The sequence below is a fragment of the Rattus norvegicus genome, chromosome 2 (genome assembly GCF_021556685.1).
Source record: "Rattus norvegicus strain SHRSP/BbbUtx chromosome 2, alternate assembly SHRSP_T2T, whole genome shotgun sequence".
In the NCBI taxonomy this organism is placed as follows: domain Eukaryota; kingdom Metazoa; phylum Chordata; class Mammalia; order Rodentia; family Muridae; genus Rattus; species Rattus norvegicus.
Genome location: NC_141535.1, coordinates 131,711,527 through 131,731,760, shown reverse-complemented (window position 1 = coordinate 131,731,760; position 20,234 = coordinate 131,711,527).

Sequence of the window (20,234 nt, the reverse complement as noted above, 5' to 3'; positions counted from 1 at the left end):
TCTCCATCAATGTTAATTGAGAGTTTTGCTGGATACAGTAACCTGGGCTGGCATTTGTGTTCTCTTAGGGTCTGTATAACATCAGTCCAGGATCTTCTGGCCTTCATAGTTTCTGGCGAGAAGTCTGGTGTGATTCTGATAGGTCTCCCTTTATATGTTACTTGACCTTTTTCCCTTACTGCTTTTAATATTCTTTCTTTATTTTGTGCGTTTGGTGTTTTGACAATTATGTGACGGGAGGTGTTTCTTTTCTGGTCCAATCTATTTGGAGTTCTGTAGGCTTCTTGTATGTCTATGGGTATCTCTTTTTTTAGGTTAGGGAAGTTTTCTTCTATGATTTTGTTGAAGATATTTACTGGTCCTTTGAGCTGGGAGTCTTCACTCTCTTCTATACCTATTATCCTTAGGTTTGATCTTCTCATTGAGTCCTGGATTTCCTGTGTGTTTTGGACCAGTAGCTTTTTCCGCTTTACATTATCTTTGACTGGTGAGTCAATGATTTCTGTGGAAAATTCTGCTCCTGAGATTCTCTCTTCCATCTCTTGTAATATGTTGGTGAAGCTTGTATCTACAGCTCCTTGTCTCTTCTTTTGGTTTTCTATATCCAGGGTTGTTTCCATGTGTTCTTTCTTGATTGCTTCTATTTCCATTTTTAATTCCTTCAACTGTTTGATTGTGTTTTCCGGGAATTCTTTCAGGGATTTTTGTGTCTCCTCTCTATGGGCTTCTACTTGTTTATTTATGTTTTCCTGGGTTTCTTTCAGGGATTTTTGTGTCTCCTCTCTATGGGCTTCTACTTGTTTATTTATGTTTTCCTGGAATTCTTTCAGGGATTTTTGTGATTCTTTCAGGCATTTTTGCGATTCCTCTCTGTAGGCTTCTACTTGTTCTCTAAGGGAGTTCTTCACGTCTTTCTTGAAGTCCTCCAGCATCATGATCAAAAATGATTTTGCAACTAGATCTTGCTTTTCTGGTTTGTTTGGATATTCCATGTTTGTTTTGATGGGAGAATTGGGCTCCGATGGTGCCATGTAGTCTTGGTTTCTGTTGCTTGGGTTCCTGCGCTTTCCTCTCATCATCAGATTATCTCTAGTGTTACTTTGTTCTGCTATTTCTGACAGTGGCTAGACTGTCCTATAAGCCTGTGTGTCAGGAGTGCTGTAGACTTGTTTTCCTCTCTTTCAGTCAGTTATGGGGACAGAGTGTTCTGCTTTCCGGCGTGTGGTTTTTCCTCTCTACAGGTCTTCAGCTGTTCCTGTGGGCCTGTGTCTTGAGTTCACCAGGCAGCTTTCTTGCAGCAGAAAAGTTGGTCTTACCTGTGGTCCCGAGGCTCAAGTTCGCTCGTGGGGTGCTACCCACGGGCTCTCTTCAGCGGCAGCAACCAGGAAGACCTGTGCCGCCCCTTCCGGGAGCTTCAGTGCACCAGGGTTCCAGATGGTCTTTGGCTTTTTCCTCTGGCATCCGAAATGTGTGTGCAGAGAGCAGTCTCTTCTGGTTTCCCAGGCTTGTCTGCCTCTCTGAAGGTTCAGCTCTCCCTCCCACGGGATTTGGGTGCAGAGAACTGTTTATCCAGTCTGTTTCCTTCTGGTTCTGGTGGTGTCTCAGGCACAGGGGTCCTGCTGCTCCTGGGCCCTCCCCCACGGGAGCCCAGAGGCCTTATACAGTTTCCTTCCATGTGTCCCAAGCTCACCAGGGATTTTTGTGACTCCTCCCTGTAGGCTTCTACTTGTTTATTAATGTTTTCTTGTGTTTCTCTAAGGGAGTTCTTCACTTCTTTCTTGAAGTCCTCCAGCATCATGATCAAATATGATTTTAAATCTAGGTCTTGCTTTTCTGGTGTGTTTGGATATTCAGTGTTTGGTTTGCTGGGAGAATTGGGTTCCAATGATGCCATGTAGTCTTGGTTTCTGTTGCTTGGGTTCCTGTGCTTGCCTCTCACTATCAGATTATCTCTAGTGTTACTTTGTTCTGCTATTTCTGACAGTGGCTAGACTGTCCTATAAGCCTGTGTTTCAGGAGTGCTATAGACCTGTTTTCCTGTTTTCTTTCAGCCAGTTATGGGGACAGAGTGTTCTGCTTTCGGGCGTGTAGTTTTTCCTATCTACAGGTCTTCAGCTGTTCCTGTGGGCCTGTGTCTGGAGTTCACAAGGCAGGTCACTTGCAGCAGAAAAGTTGGTCTTACCTGTGGTCCCGAGGCTCAAGGTTGCTCGTGGGGTGTTGCTTATGAGCTCACCGCAGTGGCAACAACCAGGAAGATCTGCGCTGCCCTTTCTGAGAGCTTCCGTGTACCAGGGTTCCAGATGGCGTTTGGTGCTTTCCTCTGGCGTCAGAGATGTGTGCAGAGTGCAGTCTCTTCTGGTTTCCCAGGCGTGTCTGCCTCTCTGGAGGTTTAGCTCTCCCTCCCATGGGATTTGGATGCAGAGAACTGTTTATCCGGTAGATCCCTTCAGGTTCTGACGGTGTCTCAGACACAGAGGTCCTGCTGCTCCTGGGCCCTCCTCTACAGGAACCCAGAGTCCTTATACAGTTTCCTCTTGGGCCAGGGATGTGGGCAGGGGTGGGCAGTGTTGGTGGTCTCTTCTGCTTTGCAGTCTCAGGAGTGCCCACCTGACCAGGCGGTGAGGGCTCTCTCCCACGGGGTTTGGGAGCAGAGAGCTGCTAGGGGCCGGGATCCGCGGGTTTGGGACTCCTGGTAAAAGGACAGCTTGTTATTCTTGAGTAACAGGGTCCATGTCGCGACTTCAGAGCGGGCCTGAGCTCCCCTCTCAGTGCCCAGTAGCAGAGTTGAGAGCACAACACAGGAAAACGTTCAAGACTGCTCAGGAACAGAGCGGAACTTACCTGCAGGCATTCTCAGTAAAGACACAATCTGAACAGGCCAGGATAATAGGCAATACACAGACAGCATATTCTCCAAAATTCAAAGAGGAAACAGGAAAAAAGGAACGAAACAACAAACCCACAAAGAAATTCCCAGAAATCAGTCACTAGACCTATAATCATGCCAAACCTAGATACTTAGTCTTCATTGTAAAAGTAGAGTCCATGACAGCCAGAGAAATATGTCTCCACTAGACCCTGCTACAGTAAAGCAACAGGACTTGAGTATTCTAACATTAAATTAAACACAAGAAAAAGGCCAAAAATAAAAAATACAACTATATGAATATGGTGTAAGAACTTTTCTTTTTAACATTTTTATTGAATTTTTAAAATTTATATTTCAAATGTTATCCCTTTTCCCGGTTTCCTGTCAGTAAACCCCTATCACACCTCCCCTTCATCTATGAGGGTATTCCCCACGCGTCAACCCACACATTCATGCCTACCCACCCAGATATTCCCCTGCATTGGGGAGTTCAGCATTGGCAAGACCAAGGGCTTCTCCTCCCATTAGTGCTCAACATTGGCATCCTCTCCTAAATATGCAGCTGGAGCCATTGGTCTTCCGTGTGGACACTTTGGATGGTGGTTTAGTCTTTGAGATCTCTGGTTGGTTGGTATTGTTGTTTTTTATGGGACTGAAAATCCCTTCATCTCCTTCAATCCTATCTCTAAATCCTCTAATAGGGACCCCGTTCTCAGTTCAATGGTTGGCTGAGATCATCTGTCTCTGTATTTCTCATGTTTTGGGAGACCCTCTAAAGAGAATTATATCAGGCTCCTGTCAACATGCACTTTTTGGCTTCATCAATATTGTCTGGGTTTGGTGGCTGTGTACAGAATGGATACCCAGGTGGGGAAGGCTCAGGGTGGTCTTTCCTCTACTCTCTGCTCCAAACTTTTTCTCCATATGTCCTCCTACGAATACTTTTGTTCCCCCTTTAAGAAGGACTGAAGCATCACATTCAGATCATCTCCCTTCTTGAGCTTCATGTGGTCTGTGGAATATAACCTGGGTAATTTGAGTTTTTTGGATAATATCCACTTGTCAGTGAGTGTATTCCATGTTTTTTATCTGTTTGTTTGTTTTTGTTTTGTTTTGTTTTGTGATTGAGTTACCTCACTCAGAATTTTTTCTTGTTCCACCATTTGCCTTTGAATTTCATGAAGTCATTGTTTTTGATAGCTGAGTAGTACTCCATTGGTTAGATGTACCATATATTCTGTATCCATTCATCTATTGAAGGGCATCTGGGCTCTTTTCAGCTTCTGGCTACCATAATTAATGCTGCTACGAGCATAGTGGAGCATATGTCCTTATTATATGTTGGAGTATTTTCGGTATATTCCCAGGAGTGTTATAGCTGGGTCCTGTGATAGTACAATGTACAATTTTCTGAGGAACCTTGAAACTGATTTCAAGAGTGGTTGTACTAGCTTGTAATTCTGCAAACCATGGAGGAGTGTTCCTCTTTCTCTATCTCCTTGGCAGCATCTGTTGTCACCGGATATTTTATCTTAACCATTCTGACCAATATAAGGTGTTTTTTTTTTGTTTTGTTTTGTTTTTTTTTTGATTTGCATTCCCCTGATGATTAAGGATGTTGAACATTTCTTTAGATACTTCTCAGCCATTTGATATTCCTCAGCTGAGAATTCCTTGTTTAGCTCTGAACCACATTTTAATAGGGTTATTTGATTCTCTGGAGTCTATATTCTTTTTTTTATCCTCCATCCTTCTTAAATTGGGTATTTCTTATTTACATTTCATTTGTTATTCCCTTTCCCAGTTCCCAGGCCAACATCCCCCCACCCCTTCTCTATCTGTGTTCCCCTCCCCACCCTCCCCCCATTACCGCCCTCCCCCCAATAATCAGGGTCACTGGGTGTTCAGTCTTGGCAGGACCAAGGGCTTCCCCTTCCTCTGGTGCTCTTACTACGCTATTTATTGCTACCTATGCAGTTGAAGCCCAGGGTCAGTCCATGTGTAGTCTTTGGGTAGTGGCTTAGTCCCTGGAAACTCTGGTTGGTTGGCATTGTTGTTCATATGTGGTCTCAAGACCCTTCAAGCTTTTTCAGTCCTTTCTCTGATTCCTTCAATGAGGGTCCCATTCTCAGTTCAGTGGTTTGCTGCTGGCTTTCGCATATGTATTTGCCGTATTCTGGGTGTGTCTCAGGAGAGATCTACATCTGGTTCCTGTCAGCCTGCACTTCTTTGATTCATTCATCTTATCTAGTTTGGTGGCTGTATATGTATGGGCCACATGTGGAGCAGCATCTGAATGGGCGTTCCTTCAGCTTCTGTTCTAAACTTTGCCTCACCCTGGTCATGTTCCCCTTTTTAAAGAAGGAATGAAGCATTGCATTTTCATCATCCTTCTTGAGCACTTTCTTTATATTGGACATTAGCCCTCTATTGGATTTTGGATTGGTAAAGATCTTTTCCTAATCTGTTGGTGGCAGCTTTATTCTCATGATAGTTTTCTTTGCTGTACAGAAGCTTTGCAATTTTTTGAGGTTCAATTTGTCAATTCTTAGTCTTAGAGCATAAGCCATTAGTGTACTGTTCAGGAAATTTTCACCAGTTCCCTTGTGTTTGAGGCTCTTCCCCACTTTTTCATCTATTAGTTTGAGAGCATCTGGTTTTATGTGGAGGTTCTTGACACACTTGAACTTAAGCTTTGTACCAGGTGATAAAATTGGATTGATTTGCATTCTTCTACATGCTGACCTCCAGCTGAACCAGCACCATTTTTGAAAACTATCTGCCTATTTCTGTATCAATAATGTACAGTTTTTATCACCATTGCTCTGTAATACAGCTTAAGGTCAGGAATAGTGATTCCCCCAGTATTTCTGTTAGTTTTGAGGATAGCTTTGATTATCATGGATCTTTGTTATTTCAAATGCATTTACAAACTGCTCTTTCTAAGTTTATGAAGAATTGAGTTGGAATTTTGATGGGGACTGCATTGAATCTGTAGATTGCTTTTGTCAAGATGGCCATTTTTACTATATTAATCCGGCCAATCCATGATTATGGGAGATATTTCCATCTTCTGAGATCATTTTCATTGTCTTTCTTCAGAGTCTTGAAGCTCTTGTCATACAGAGACTTCACTTGTTTGCTTAGAGTCAAACCAAGGTATTTCATATTATTTGTGACGATTGAGAATGGTGTTGCTTCCCTAATTACTTTCTCAGTCAGTTTATACTTTGAGTAGAGAAAGGCTACTGATATTTGAGTTAATTTTATATCCACCAGGTTTCATGAAATTGTTCCTCAGGCTTAGGAGTTCTCTAGTGGAATTTTTGGGGTTACTTAAGTACACTATTATATCATCTGCAAATAGTGCTATTTTTTCTCTTTTTTATTTTAAATTTGTATCACTTTGAGCTAAGTGCTCAGGCTATGACTTAAAATACTATAATTCATAGGTAGGGAGAGAGTGGGCAGCCTTGTTTACTCCCTGGTTTTACTGTGATTGCTTCAAGATTCTCTCCATTCAGTTTGATGTTGACTACTGTTTGCTGTATATTGCTTTTACTAGGTTTAGGTATGGGCCTTGAATTCCTGATCTTTCTAAGAAACATGAAAGGGTATTGAATTTGGTCAAATGCTTTTGCAACATCTAATGAGATGATTATGAGTTTTTTGTTTTTTTTTTCTTTGAGTTTGTTATGTAGTGGATTACATTGATGGATTCCTGTATATTGAACCATCCCTGCACCCCTGTGGTGAAGCATACTTGATCATGAGGGCTGATCTTTTTAATATGTTCTTGGTTTCTGTTTGAGAACAACGGTGTTCCCAGTGGAGGAGGTAGAGAAGGGAATGAGGTAGCTGAGGGGGATTGCCACCCCATAGGAAGAACAACGATATCAACCAACCAAATAGCCCAGAGCTCCCAGGGATTAAACCAACAATCAGAGTATACATGGAGTAACAATGTCTCCTGCTGCATATGTATCAGAGAATGGCCTTGTCAGGGAATCCATGGGAGGAGAGGTCCTTGGTCCTGTGAAGGCCCAATGCCCCAGTATAGGGTGGGGAGGAGGGAGGGGATGGGTGGATGGGTGAACAAGTACCCTCATGGAGGCAAGGGGTGGGGAGATGGGATAGGGGTTTTCCAGAGGGGAAACCAGGAAGGGGGATAATATTTGAAATGTAGATAAAGAAAATATCCAATTAAAAACTAAATAAAGGGGGTTGGGGATTTAGCTAAGTGGTAGAGCACTTGCCTAGCAAGTGCAAGGCCCTGGGTTCGGTCCCCAGTTCCAGAAAAAAAAAAAAAGGAAAAAAAGAATGGCTACCAAAAACTGAATAAAAAGAAAGAAAAAGAAACTGTTGACATGAGAAGGTTTGCATGTAGCTTCTGAAAACCTGCATCCAGTTAGTTCTGATGGTAAGTAAAGATGTCCACAGCCAATAGCTGTGGAGGGCAGACAGAGAAGAGATTTCAGGATTACTGTGCTTAAGACCAAGAGGAGGAAATAAGGAGACTCACCTGCTGGGAGATTGTGGAGGAGAGGAAGGACAGTATACCTGAGAACAGAGTAGGACAGAGAGACAGTCCTACCATGTGAAGGAGCCAGGGTGTACGGCCCAGATGGCCACCCAACTGTGTCCAGTGCAGCCAAGATAGAACGTAGGATTAGTAAGTAATTATTTGGTATTATCAGCGTGAGATAGATTCTAACAGTGTGGAGGTTAATCAATGGCTCAGCTGTTATGCTGGTAAAAGCATATTAAAATATAAAGGCTGTGTGCATGTGTGTGTGTGTGTGTGTGTGAGTGTGTGTGTGTGTGTGTGTGTGTGTGTGTGTGTGTGTATGTGTTTGTGTCATTGAAGAACATAAACCATTGGTTCAGGTAGTGAAGCATGCTGTCAGGATTTATTAATTAATATTTAATTCTACAGGAAGGTGTTATAATAAAAACTCCAATGAAAGGATACTCACAAGTTTGTATTTCTACAACCAATGGAGAAGGATTCCCTTGCTCCACATCCCTCACAGTAGTAGTCATTTTGACAGATATAAAATGGAATGACATGCATAATAGTTTTGATTTACATTTCCCTGGTTGTTAAATAATTTTCAACATTTATTTAACTTTTTCTCAGCCATTTGAGTTTACTCAATTAAGTGATTGTCCAAGAGATGTAGAAGTATGGTCCCAGTTCTTCTTCCCAGCCCCAGGCTTCCAGAAAAAAAAGAATGAGTTTCAAAATATTTTTACAATATATCTATATATCTATATCCTTCTTGGACTAGAATCATAACTTAAGATATCCTATATTTTAGCATGCATTCTGTCATTGTGCTAGTTATCTGTGCTCAGGTATCATGCCTCTGTCTCCTCACATCTTCCATGGCTGATCTTCCCGTCCCAGGCTCTATCCCATAATATTTTCTGCTTCCATGATGTCCTACTTCTAATTCATGTCTAAGCCATAGGCTATAGGCTTTGAATTGACAGGTGATACATACATAAAATACATAAGATATTCCTTCTACAAACGTTTTTTTCTATAGAGATTCCCAAATAGCTCACACTATTGCTAAAGTAAAAGGACATTTTTTCCCTACATTTTGAGCCACTGATGGTTGTGAACTGTTCTGTGAATGCTGACAATTGAACCTATGACTTCTGTGAAACCTAATCTGTGTTTTTATCACTGAACCATCTCTACAGAACCACTTTATTGGAGTTGACAATTGAGTAACTCATATTCATAACTTATTTTGAAATAATAAGCTTCTTCAGTCACTTTTTTATATTTATAGGTTTTCTATTCTGTGACAAAAATAATCAGCTGGCAAGATTGTGTTCCCCGTTGCAATAATGACAGGAGAGTTATAGGGTAACCTACCAATTTCTGATTGGATAAGAAATTTAATCTACAGAAATGATTTCATGCCTGATTCTTTAATACTGGTTAAAAGGACCTGTAACTGTAACGGGAAAAATAATATGTTGACATTAGGGGAATCAACTGTTTCTATTTCATTTTGGATTGAATGGAAGAAAGGAATCACATGACCACTTGAGAGTCTATTTTATTCTTTAAAGTGAGTTTTTTACTGTTTAAAATTTGTATATCATTTGAGACGGTATTTTTGAAATCACCGAAAGAATACAGCTAAAGTAATTATTGCTACAAAATTGGAAAAACCCTCATCTAATATAATGTTTACATTTTAAAATATTTAAAGGTATATACAAGTGTGTTCTTTTGAAGAAAAAGATAGAAAAGTTAGAAATGCTGACTAAGAAATGTTATCACAAAGAATAAGCTAAATTAGATAAAGATAGGAAATACAAATTAGATAAGTGTCTTTACATTAAGCCAAACTAAATTCATCATAAACACAAGGTACATGAATGTTAATGGCAGGAAACATCTCAAAAATTCACTAAGGTTAAGAACCAAGTTAGAAAACAAACTAATGAAAGAAATCAAGCTAGCAGTACTGTGAGTCAATAAACCACAGAAGGCTCAATAAAATAAAAAAAATATGAAACAAAACCAGAGAGACAAAAAAGTTTCTAAAGTCCCATAAAAGAAGAAAAAAGGTAAAAATAGATACAGTTTCAGAACACAATTGGTAATTCCCTGAATAGGAAACAATGTTTTTACAGAAAGCTCTTGTAAGAATGAGAGTTGAGGAGAAATAATCAATTTTTAAATTTTGTAATATCTAAAATTATACATTTTAGAAATTTCAGTGCACTGATTTGCATCACATAGTTGTGGAAACCCTCAAAATCACAAACATATGAGGAGATGTGGTACTAGGCTTGAAGCTGTTGTGCTTAACTCTCAACATCATTGTCATTCTGTGATGTTTGATGTCTTCAGGGCTTCATTAACATATTCTTCTTGTCCATGTGTGCTTATGAGTTTCCTTTTACAAGTTTGGTGGTAAAACTGGTTCCTGATATCCCACTCTAGTTGAAAGACAAAATCCACTGTTTGCAAGACTTATAATGCATAATAAAGTGACATGTAAAAATGACAGAACTCAAGAACAGCTTCAGAGTTTAGCTTACAGTATGCCAGTCTGAGGTAGTTGTTTGATACTGGGATGGGTCTATAAAATGTTCCCTTGATGGTAATAAATTCCTTTAACTTGAATTTCCCAAATTGTGTTACTAATAAAGTGTACCTGGTGAGTTTTCTGCATAATTCCTAGCATCTTGTCAAAAACAGACCTTTAAAATGTAGTGTTATTACTCTTTTATTAAGAAATATTTTCTTAATAAATTGCAGCCATGAATGAAAAACAAAACTATGTTGTATTGCTTCTCTCACTTTAATACACTTATGAGTCACCCAGTGATCTCACAACATTCAAGTTCTTATTCAGTTTATCATAATGATAAACAGTATTCTAGCAGTACTCTAAAGGCAATCTAATGTTCTTAGCTATTATTTGCGTAGTGAGGTATGAGATTCATTTTTCACAGTGGTTCTAACAGAGTGAAGATTCATACAATATACTATGTAAACATTTATATTGGTCTTATGACCAATATGTATGAGGTCTTTATGGTTAATAATATTTGGCAAACACCTAGTTAACGAGGTTACAGAAATGTCTTTATTGCAGGATATTTTTTGCCTACAAAAAGGCTTCCTAAAGTCACCTACTTCCAAATCCCATATTCATGGAGCATATTATAGGATTAGAAACTAGAATTTAGATTCTGCATTAATCCAAAGGGTGAGCAATCTGAAATCTTTGTGACTTAAAAGCTTAAACTTTTACTGAAATATCTATTTAATTGGTCTGCTTTCAATTTCTTAATATGATTCATGATATGATAATACAAATTTATTTACAAATACTAACTAGCTTAATGAAAGAAAAATTAATACTGCTTTAATCGTGAAGTGATTAATTTTCACTAATACATGAATTTGTTTATAATGTGAGAAGGATTGCAAATACTTATTTTATTTTATTTTGTTCCTTAGTAACTTCCTTGAATTTTAAATCATTTTCTTAACATATTGTTTGAAGATTCACCATCACTTCCTACTGTCTAGTAAAGTAGTGAAATTTTGAGATATTAATTTTAAGTGATATTTGGAAATTCTATTAATAGGTATTCACTACATTCATTTTCTTCATCAATATTATAGAAATATCACCGAAATCAGGCCACCAAGATGGATCAAGTGGTCAATGGAATTATGACCGAGTTTGACATTCTGTGGTCAATCTTTCAGAACTGTGTATTAGAAAGAAAGAACTTGTTCTATAAACCCCTAGAACCACATGAACTCCAGTGACTGTCAGTGCCTACACACATGCTAAATATGAGAATTTTGTGGTTTTTAATATTTAGAAAATCAAAAATACCAAGTAAATGAAAATGTATATTGACAGTAAGAAATTACAGTCCATAATAGAAGAATTATGAAACATAAATATATAGAGAGTAGTGGTCCAGAACTGAGGAAAAGTTCCTTTTATTTGGATGCTCAAGTCATGATGTATCTTTGTTTCTGTTATGACTTTGGGGACTTCAGATATTTTCTGACATTTTATTACATTTGAGTCTACAGCTCTCTGAAATATTCCCAAGTACTTATAACCCATAAATAGGATTCAATTGATTAGTTCTCATTCTTCCATGTTTCTCACTTATCCATCTTAAATATCCATTGCTTTAGCAAATGAAAATTTCCAATTAATAGACACCAGTCAGAGCTAGTGAGTCCCAAGAAATATCATGGTAGAAGGAGTCATCCCACAGACCCTAGGAAGTTTAACAAGAAGTTGGGCCCAAGTAAGGATTCTTCAATACCACGAAGAAGGGGGAAGAAAATAATCACAGGAGGTAGAGAGAGGGAGGGGCCTGGATGGGAGAGGGGAGAAGGAGGAGAAATGGGGGGAGTAGGATCAGCTATAGAAGATGAGAAGCTCAGAGGGATAAGTAAATGAATGTAAATATGTAGCTTCTGGGGGTAATGGTTGGGGGGACCGACCGTCTAGAAAGTCCCAGAGACCTGAGAAGTGAGAGACTCCCAGGAGTCAATGAGGGTGACCTTAGCCAAAATGCTCAACAGTAGTTAAATGGAACCTGAGGATATCACCTCCAGTATATAGGCGTGGCCCAAGTAGAGAGATGGGGTTACCAAAGCCCTTTCAATATTTCTGATCCAGAATTGTTTCTATGAAAAAGAAATACAGGGACAAAACTGGAGCAGAGACTCATGGAAATTCTGTCCTATGACCATTCCAACTTGGGATCCAAACTATGTGTGGGCAGCAAAGCCTGGCCTTATTACTGATGCTATGTTGTGCTTACACACAGGAGCCTAAAATAACTCTCCTTTGAAAGGTTGTACCAGCAGCTGAGTGAGAGAGAAGCAGATACTTACAGCCAACCACTTTTCTGAGGTCAGGAACCCTATGCAAGTGTTAAGGGTAGGACTGAAGAAGTGAAATGGATTGTAACCCCATATGAAGACCAATAGTCTCAACTCACCTGGATTCTTCAGAGCTCCCAGTTTCTAAACTAACAACCAGATATCATACACAGCCTGTTCTGAGGTCCCTACACATATATAGCAGAGGACTGCCTTGTTTGGACTCAGTTGGAGAGGATGTGCCTTATCCTGTACAGACTTGAGGCCCCAGGGAGGGTGATGCCCAGGTGGAGGCAGGGAGAATATTCTCAGCAGCAAAGGGGCAGGGCAATAAGATGAACTGTGGAAGGGGAGAACAGAAGGGGAGGCAGCATCAGGAAAGAAAATAAATAAAATAATACAAACAAAACAATAAAACAGAAACACACTCTTAGATTAGAAAAATGCAAGCAAGCCCTATCAAATTCTCCTATAAAGGAACTCACCAGAAAGCCATGCTGGCTCTGAATCCCAGATGTGTCTCCTCTCCTCACAATCCCCCATCAAGAGTTCTCTAGCCAGCAAAGCTGCAGTCTTGAGGAACTAAATTAAGGGCAGAGAAGGTGTATGTAGGTCCCACAACTGTCCCTCCATCTCCCTCTGCTTGTTGTCCTGCCAGGAGCGAGTCTAGAGCCCTGGACATTCTCTTTTGATCACCACACCACCAGGGCTGGATCCCCACCAAGGCAGATCATCATTTTAAACAGTTTTTACACATCTCAGTCAGCAAGAGAGTGCAGCTATACATGATTCTGACAGCTTCAGGCTTGAGAAAGAAATGATTTGCCCTCTAGATTTTATGACTTCATTTCTGGCCCTTCTGGCACACGCAGAGTCTGCATTTATGGGGGGTTGGAGGGTCAAAGTGGCATGAATTCTTCTTTTGCCTGAGCAACTTCCCCTGCTGCTAGGTTGGGTCAGCCATCCAGTCAAGCAGCACAGGCAGTGAAAGGGAGGGGCCTGGTAAGCAAACACATGTGCTCATCCCCAGCCCACTAGGAGTATTCCAATCCCTGCAGGGTAAGTCATGAAGTATAGCAGGGACCCAAAAGAAAAAAGCCAACACAAACAGTGGGCAATGAATGGCAACGTGAATCCCTCCCGCAGGATAGGAGCAAGAAGGACCTTCTCTGATCAAATATCATTGAGAATAGCATTTGTCAGCACAACCCAGCCTGTGGAAACATTCATTATCTATCTTAGGTTCCTGATCTTGTTAAAGTGGTAATGGCACAGTGAACACTCTACCTCCATTCATATCTTTACCTGTGCTTCAGGTATTAGAGTTTTTACTGTTCTCTCCTCCCAGAATTGACTCTTCCACTGTTTACATTGTGCTTCATTAATTCATTATATCACCAGAAGACTCAGAAACTCTATCCTGCTTTGCTCACCTGTAACCAAAATCAAAAATACATACCACATTTGTAGGGCTGTCTTCTGGACAGAGTGGCTTACCATGCAGATAGATAATCCTGAAAGCTGAGAGAGATAGATGAGATATCAAGTGAGAGATTCATATGTAGAATAATACAATATTAGGATACCTCTAAGAAATATGGGCAAAATGCTTGATGTAAAAATTTAAAAAATTATTAATAATAAGTACAAAGAGCCAGGTAAAATGACATATCTTTAATCCCAGAATTTGGGAGACAGAAACAAGAGAATAAAGAATTCATGATCACCCTCAGACAAAAGACACATTGTATATTGGCTTGAGCTACATGGGACCCTGTCTCATAATGTCCAATCAAACCAAGCAGGCTGCAACAAAACTTAAAATAAAAATGAATAAGAATCTAGGTGACCAAACTTACCATGAGTAAGGAACTTCAAAAGATATTGAGTTTATGCAAAGGAACCAGACAGAGATCTTTGTGATAAGTAACTCAATAAGTTAAAGTGAAATATTATACAGCAGAATACCTCAAAATGAAGATGGGATAAATCAGAAAAGAAAAGACTTTCTGAACACCAAGCCAGATGTTTTTAAATATCCTAGTTAATATTTCTAAAGGAGGCTAAATGACAAACTGAAATAAACTTTTGAAATGCCTGGCATTCCACCAAAAACATCAATATTTGTACTTGGTGAACAACAACAAGAAGAGACAAAGGCAAAATTATAGAAAACATCGCACAGTATGTACTAGGTGAAAGTAATCATAAAGTTGGGGAAATATAACATCTAGAAACAGAAGACTCATAAAATCGACATAGACACGAACAAAAATTATCCTCTCCATATCTTGGCCCACAAATCAGGAAAAAGTCCCTTGCTCTATCAGAGGCCACACTGATTCTAGAAACACAGATAAGACATAACAGACCGCCCATAAACACTTATTAATCTCTGTCCAGAAGTCCACAAACCATCTGGCCCCGTATCTGGGCTCTGGAAGGAGACTCCTGCTTTACTTGAGGCCAGCTTGTCTGTACTAGGAACCCTAAGAAAGATACTACCAACCACCTGCTTATTCTTCCTAAACCCCAACACAGCAGTCTGCAATAGCACCCATTCCACATGGCTCCATATCCTGGACCAACATGATCAAAAAAGTATCAAAAAAGAAAGAAACTTACAGAACAATATCCCTCAGGAACATTGATGTAAGGATAATGAATGAAATACTCACAAAACGAATTTAAGGATACATCAAAATGATCATCCAACATGATCAAGTAAGCTCGATCAAGTAGATATATTAGAAAACCATCACATAAACAAATAGAAAGGAAACAAACACACACACACACACACACACACACACACACACACACATTTTTCTTCCATTAGATACTGAAAAAGCCTTTGAGAAAATCCAACACTTCTTCATCATAGATGTCTCAGACAGATCAGAAACACAATGTGATTACCCAATCACAATAAAGCCGATATACACCAAACCAATGCACAACATCAGAATTAATGGAGAGAAACTCAAAGCAATACCAGTAAAATCAGGAACAATACAAGTCTATACTCTCTCGCCAAATATATTCAATATAGTATTTGATGTTCTAGCTAGAGCAAACAGACAAGTACAGCAAATCAAGGGATACAAATCAGAAAAGAAAAAGTCAAATTATTGTTATTTGTGAACGATATGATATTATACATAAGTTATCCCAAAAATTATACTGAAGTACTCCTACAGCTGATAAACACATTTGGCAAAGTGGCTGGATACAAGATTATATATTTATATTACACACACATGCACACAAATATATATATATATGTATATATATATATAAATTAGTTGATTCCCTATAAACAAATGATAGATAGGATGAAACATCCAGAGCATGTCCAATGCAGAGGTCAATACAAGCAGGAAACCACTGAACTGAGAACAGAACCCCCTTAGGGGGAATTAGAGGAAGTATTGAAAGAATTGAAGGAGCTTGCAACCCCATATGTACAACAATGCCAACCAACCAGAGCCTCTAGGGACTAAGCCACTACTGTAAGACTATACATGGACTGACCCAGGGCTCCAACTGCATATGTAACAGAGAATAGTCTTGTTGGGGCATCAGTGGAAGAGAAAGCCCTTGATCTTGCCAAGGTTGGACCCCCAGTGCAGGGGAATATGGGAGAGGGGGAGGGGAGGTAATGGGGGTTTATGGACAGAAAACCGGGAAGGGGAATAACCTTTGAAATGTAAGTAAATAAATACATTATAAAAAATTAAAAAAATCTCAACTGCATATATAAAAGCATAAAAAAACCAGGATAGCTAAAACAATTCTGCACAATAAATGAACCCTTGAAATATTGCCATGTATGACATCAAGATCTAATACAAAGCTATGGTAATAAGATCTACGTGGTATTGGCAGAGAAACAGAGAGGTGTATCAATGGATCTGAATCAAAGTCTTCAAAATAAATCCACTATCTATGGATTTTTGATAAGGAAATCAGATACACAGTAGAAGAGAAAAGAAAGCATCTTTAGCAAAAGGCCATGGTCTAACTGAATATCACCACATAGAAGGATGCAAATAGATTCATATTTATCACCCTGCACAAAACTCAAGTCCAAGTGGATCAAAGCCCTCAACATAAAACCAGATACACTCTGCTCGTTTAGAATAGAAATTGAGGAATAGCCTTGAACTCATTGGCACAGATGACAACTTCCTGAACAGAACACCAATATTCCACATTTTTCCCTCAGCTCTCACAGTCAGGCAGGAGATTAACTGAAGTGTCCAGGTCAGCCTACAAACATGGTTAGTTGCAAGCCAGGTAGTGATACAATGAGACTTTGTCTCAAAATGGAAGAAGGAAACAAGCAAGGAAGCAATCAACAACAGTTTTAAGAATAGATCAAAAGGGACTTTATATTGTTGCTATTTTCTGTTGTGTTTAAATTTATTTTTGAAATATACAATGCTTGTTATCATAAACATTATTAATTAATTAATGTTTTTTCTCAATGAATGAAGGCTTTAGTTAAGTATTTGACAGGAGGCAGGATGTGAGCTATTAATTTTTGCAGTGAAGTGCATATGCATGTACCACTGTATAAACTATCTCTCTGTGTCCTAATTTGGGCCCTTAGATATTCTAATGCAGTAATATAATCTATGACACTTAAAAGTTCATGGAAATTAATGTTTCATTTTCCAGACTTATAAATATCTCTCTTACAGATCTTTGTCTACATGTTATATTGATACCTAGAATTTCTGTATTATTTTATGGAGAAGTCCAACACCCAATAACCACATGAGGTAATTGAAATTTTGTTTTTTGTGTATGAAAATATGCATACTTGCACATGTCTATGGATGTCAGTGCTCAAAATGTAGTGTCTTCTTATATTTGACATTTTGGAGATAAGACCCTTAACTCCACCTACATCTTCCTAACTCACCATGATATCGCTCATCAGCCACAGGAGATGGCTGTGGCACCACCCTTCCTCGTATGATGGCTACAGACACTTGTGACCATATTGTACTTTATTTGTTAGTTTTGGACATTTCCTCATCCTGGCACAGAAAGACCTTAACATATTTATGTAAGAATATTTAATACAATACATATGTGTAATCCCTTATTATTACAATGACTGGCAAAACGTAATGGTATTTTTATTTTCAAAGTTGATTTGTATTTTTAAAAATTAATTGTATTGTGTTTGAGTGGCTGATAAGAATATTATGGCTGATATATACTCATTTTTCCAGTAGATGGTAGTACAGATGTTCTGAACAGTACACTTCGAAGACTTTGTTTCAAAAAAGATAGACATCTTCAAACTTGAAAAAGTTACATTACATAATGCTAATCATAAATTATAAAGGTCTGAAATGGAGAAACGAATGCATGTTTAAAAGGTTGAAGTTTCAAAAATCATACTGAGGTGTACATGCTACTTCAAGGTGAAATACAGAATCTTCATTTAGTTTTATAACTTATGGCAAATATATCTTAAATTATATATTACTAATTTTCAGTTATTTTAAAATAACTTAACATTAGTATTTTATATTGATGAGAATGATTCAGAGTAAATACTTTCTTTAGACATCTGCATCTGTTTAGAGTTTCTCTAACATTTTTCTCTATTTAATTACAGTGAATATTTCAAATCAGTTATATTCTAAATATAGAATGTTCTGAATTAATATTGAAAAAAATAGATATAAAATATATAAAATATATATATATATTTTACCTATATATATGACTGTTTCACTAGGGAGAGTACAAATGAACACAGAATTCCTTAATCTATGGAAACTTTTCAGTGATGACTTTATTTATGTAGTTTTTATAAACTTTTATAAACATCTGTTCATCTTTTCTTTGTCTTTCCTTGTTATTTGATTGACTTGTAGTTACTATTTACAGCAATGGAGTAAGTTTTAACAATTTCTTTCTTAGGGTATGTCCTCTGTATAGGCATTGGTGTTTAATTCGGCCCCAGCATGAGTGTGTACTTAAAAATTACTTTACAAAAGATTATGTTGATTCAACTCTGCACTGTGACACAAACCTGATTGTCTCAGAATAATTATGAGCAAGTGGCCTGTGTAAAGCAAGGTACACACAATGCAGTTTGGCTGAATAACCCACTGTGAACACAATACAGTAGCTCCCATGGGAAAGCTATAACGAATGTCATAGGATAACATCCTTTGGCTATACTCTGATAATGTTGCATTTCAAAAGGCTCAGAAAGCTCTTTAGTCTTGTTCCAAACTTGTGCAAACCACTTTAGCATTTTTGGGTAAGGATGAAGGAGTTTGATATAGCATCTAATAATACAGTAATTTTCAATAACTCTATTGTTCAAGGTATATGGTTTACTTTTTAGGATGTTTGCTTAATAAAAATCATAGTTATATAAAGTTGTTAGTTAAACCATTGCTTAATTGTGTAAATAATGTTTACCTAGTATTTTGAGGTCTTTAAATATCACTTGAATGACACTATGGTAAAAGAATGAAACTGTATTAAATTTGGCAAGAATTTTATTGAATTATTTCTCTTTGTTCCAACCATCTGTTGACTTTAATTTCCACAACTTATTCTCAAGAAACTTCCGTATGTCAATATTAGTTCATAATAATATGAAATGTTCTTGTTTGCATAATGCACTGCCTGCCACTTGTGGGAAAATTTTTTCTACCACACGGGTGGTTTATAAAAATCATTTCTGTGTTTTGCAATTTACTATTCATATATATTTTTATCTAATTTTTCTCTAAGTTCATTCATTATGACTGTGATTTATATATGTATAACAATGTATGTTTGAATTATATATATATATATATATATGTGTGTGTGTGTGAATATATACGTCCCAAATTTATTGAATTTTAAGTAATATAACCTGTTCCAACACTTTGAGTATTACATCCACACTTTCTGAATTATTCCAAATATCCTGTTATACCTTTTTACCTTATTGATACATCCTAGCCAGTTCTAACATATTTACTTTTTCTATTCATACATTTCTTATGTACTCTGTCTGGATTCCAGAGTCTGCTGAGTAATATATTATCCATACTTTTGTGCTATAATCAAAGGCTGTCCCTTTGCAACCCTTCACTGAATCTCTGCCATGTGCAAACATTTATCACCTTCAGTATCATCAAATCACAAGGAGTGCCATAGATATGGTTCTGTATGCATATTATTGGGGTTTTAACTCACATTTATCTTTTGATAACAGTAATATTTTGTATTTACTCTAAAAATTGCTGAGAAAATATTTTTGCTAAATTAACTCAATGATATTATTATAAATCCAAAAAGTCAGTTTGGCTGAAGAAGAGAAATACTGCAAGCAGTGCTATAAAACAGAAAACAAACCTGTAGGATATTTATTATAAGTTAAATTTCAATATAAAGTGTATCTTTATATAAAATCTATATATCTTTTCACACTTATGCATTCTTATTTCTTATTATGCATATTTTAATGAAATATCATGACAAAGTTTTATTTAATAATTATTTTTTTGCATAATTGTAATAATGGTAGAACTTTGTATTGTTTCTTTATGAAGGCAAGAACAAACACATGCCTGCATTGATGTTGGGCTTAAATATGTAGGGATGGTAATAGAAATAAAAGAATTGATACACCAAATTCTCTGCCTTTGCAGTTCATGTAATTAAATATTTAGTTTCTCTTTTGTTGCTTTTTTATTATTCATATTTTCTGAAGAGTTTCCATGTGTTTCCTTGATCTTTTGGGCATGAATTTGTGATTTAAAAGCCACATTTATGACACTATGAATTAATTGCTAGAAAAATGTTCTAATTCTACTATATGACAGAAGCACAGTCAAGGATATTAATCAAATTCATGATTCTGTGTATGAAAGAGGAACTTCATCTCCATGAATAATTTCCTGTATTAATGCTGGCTTACTTCAAAATTTGAGT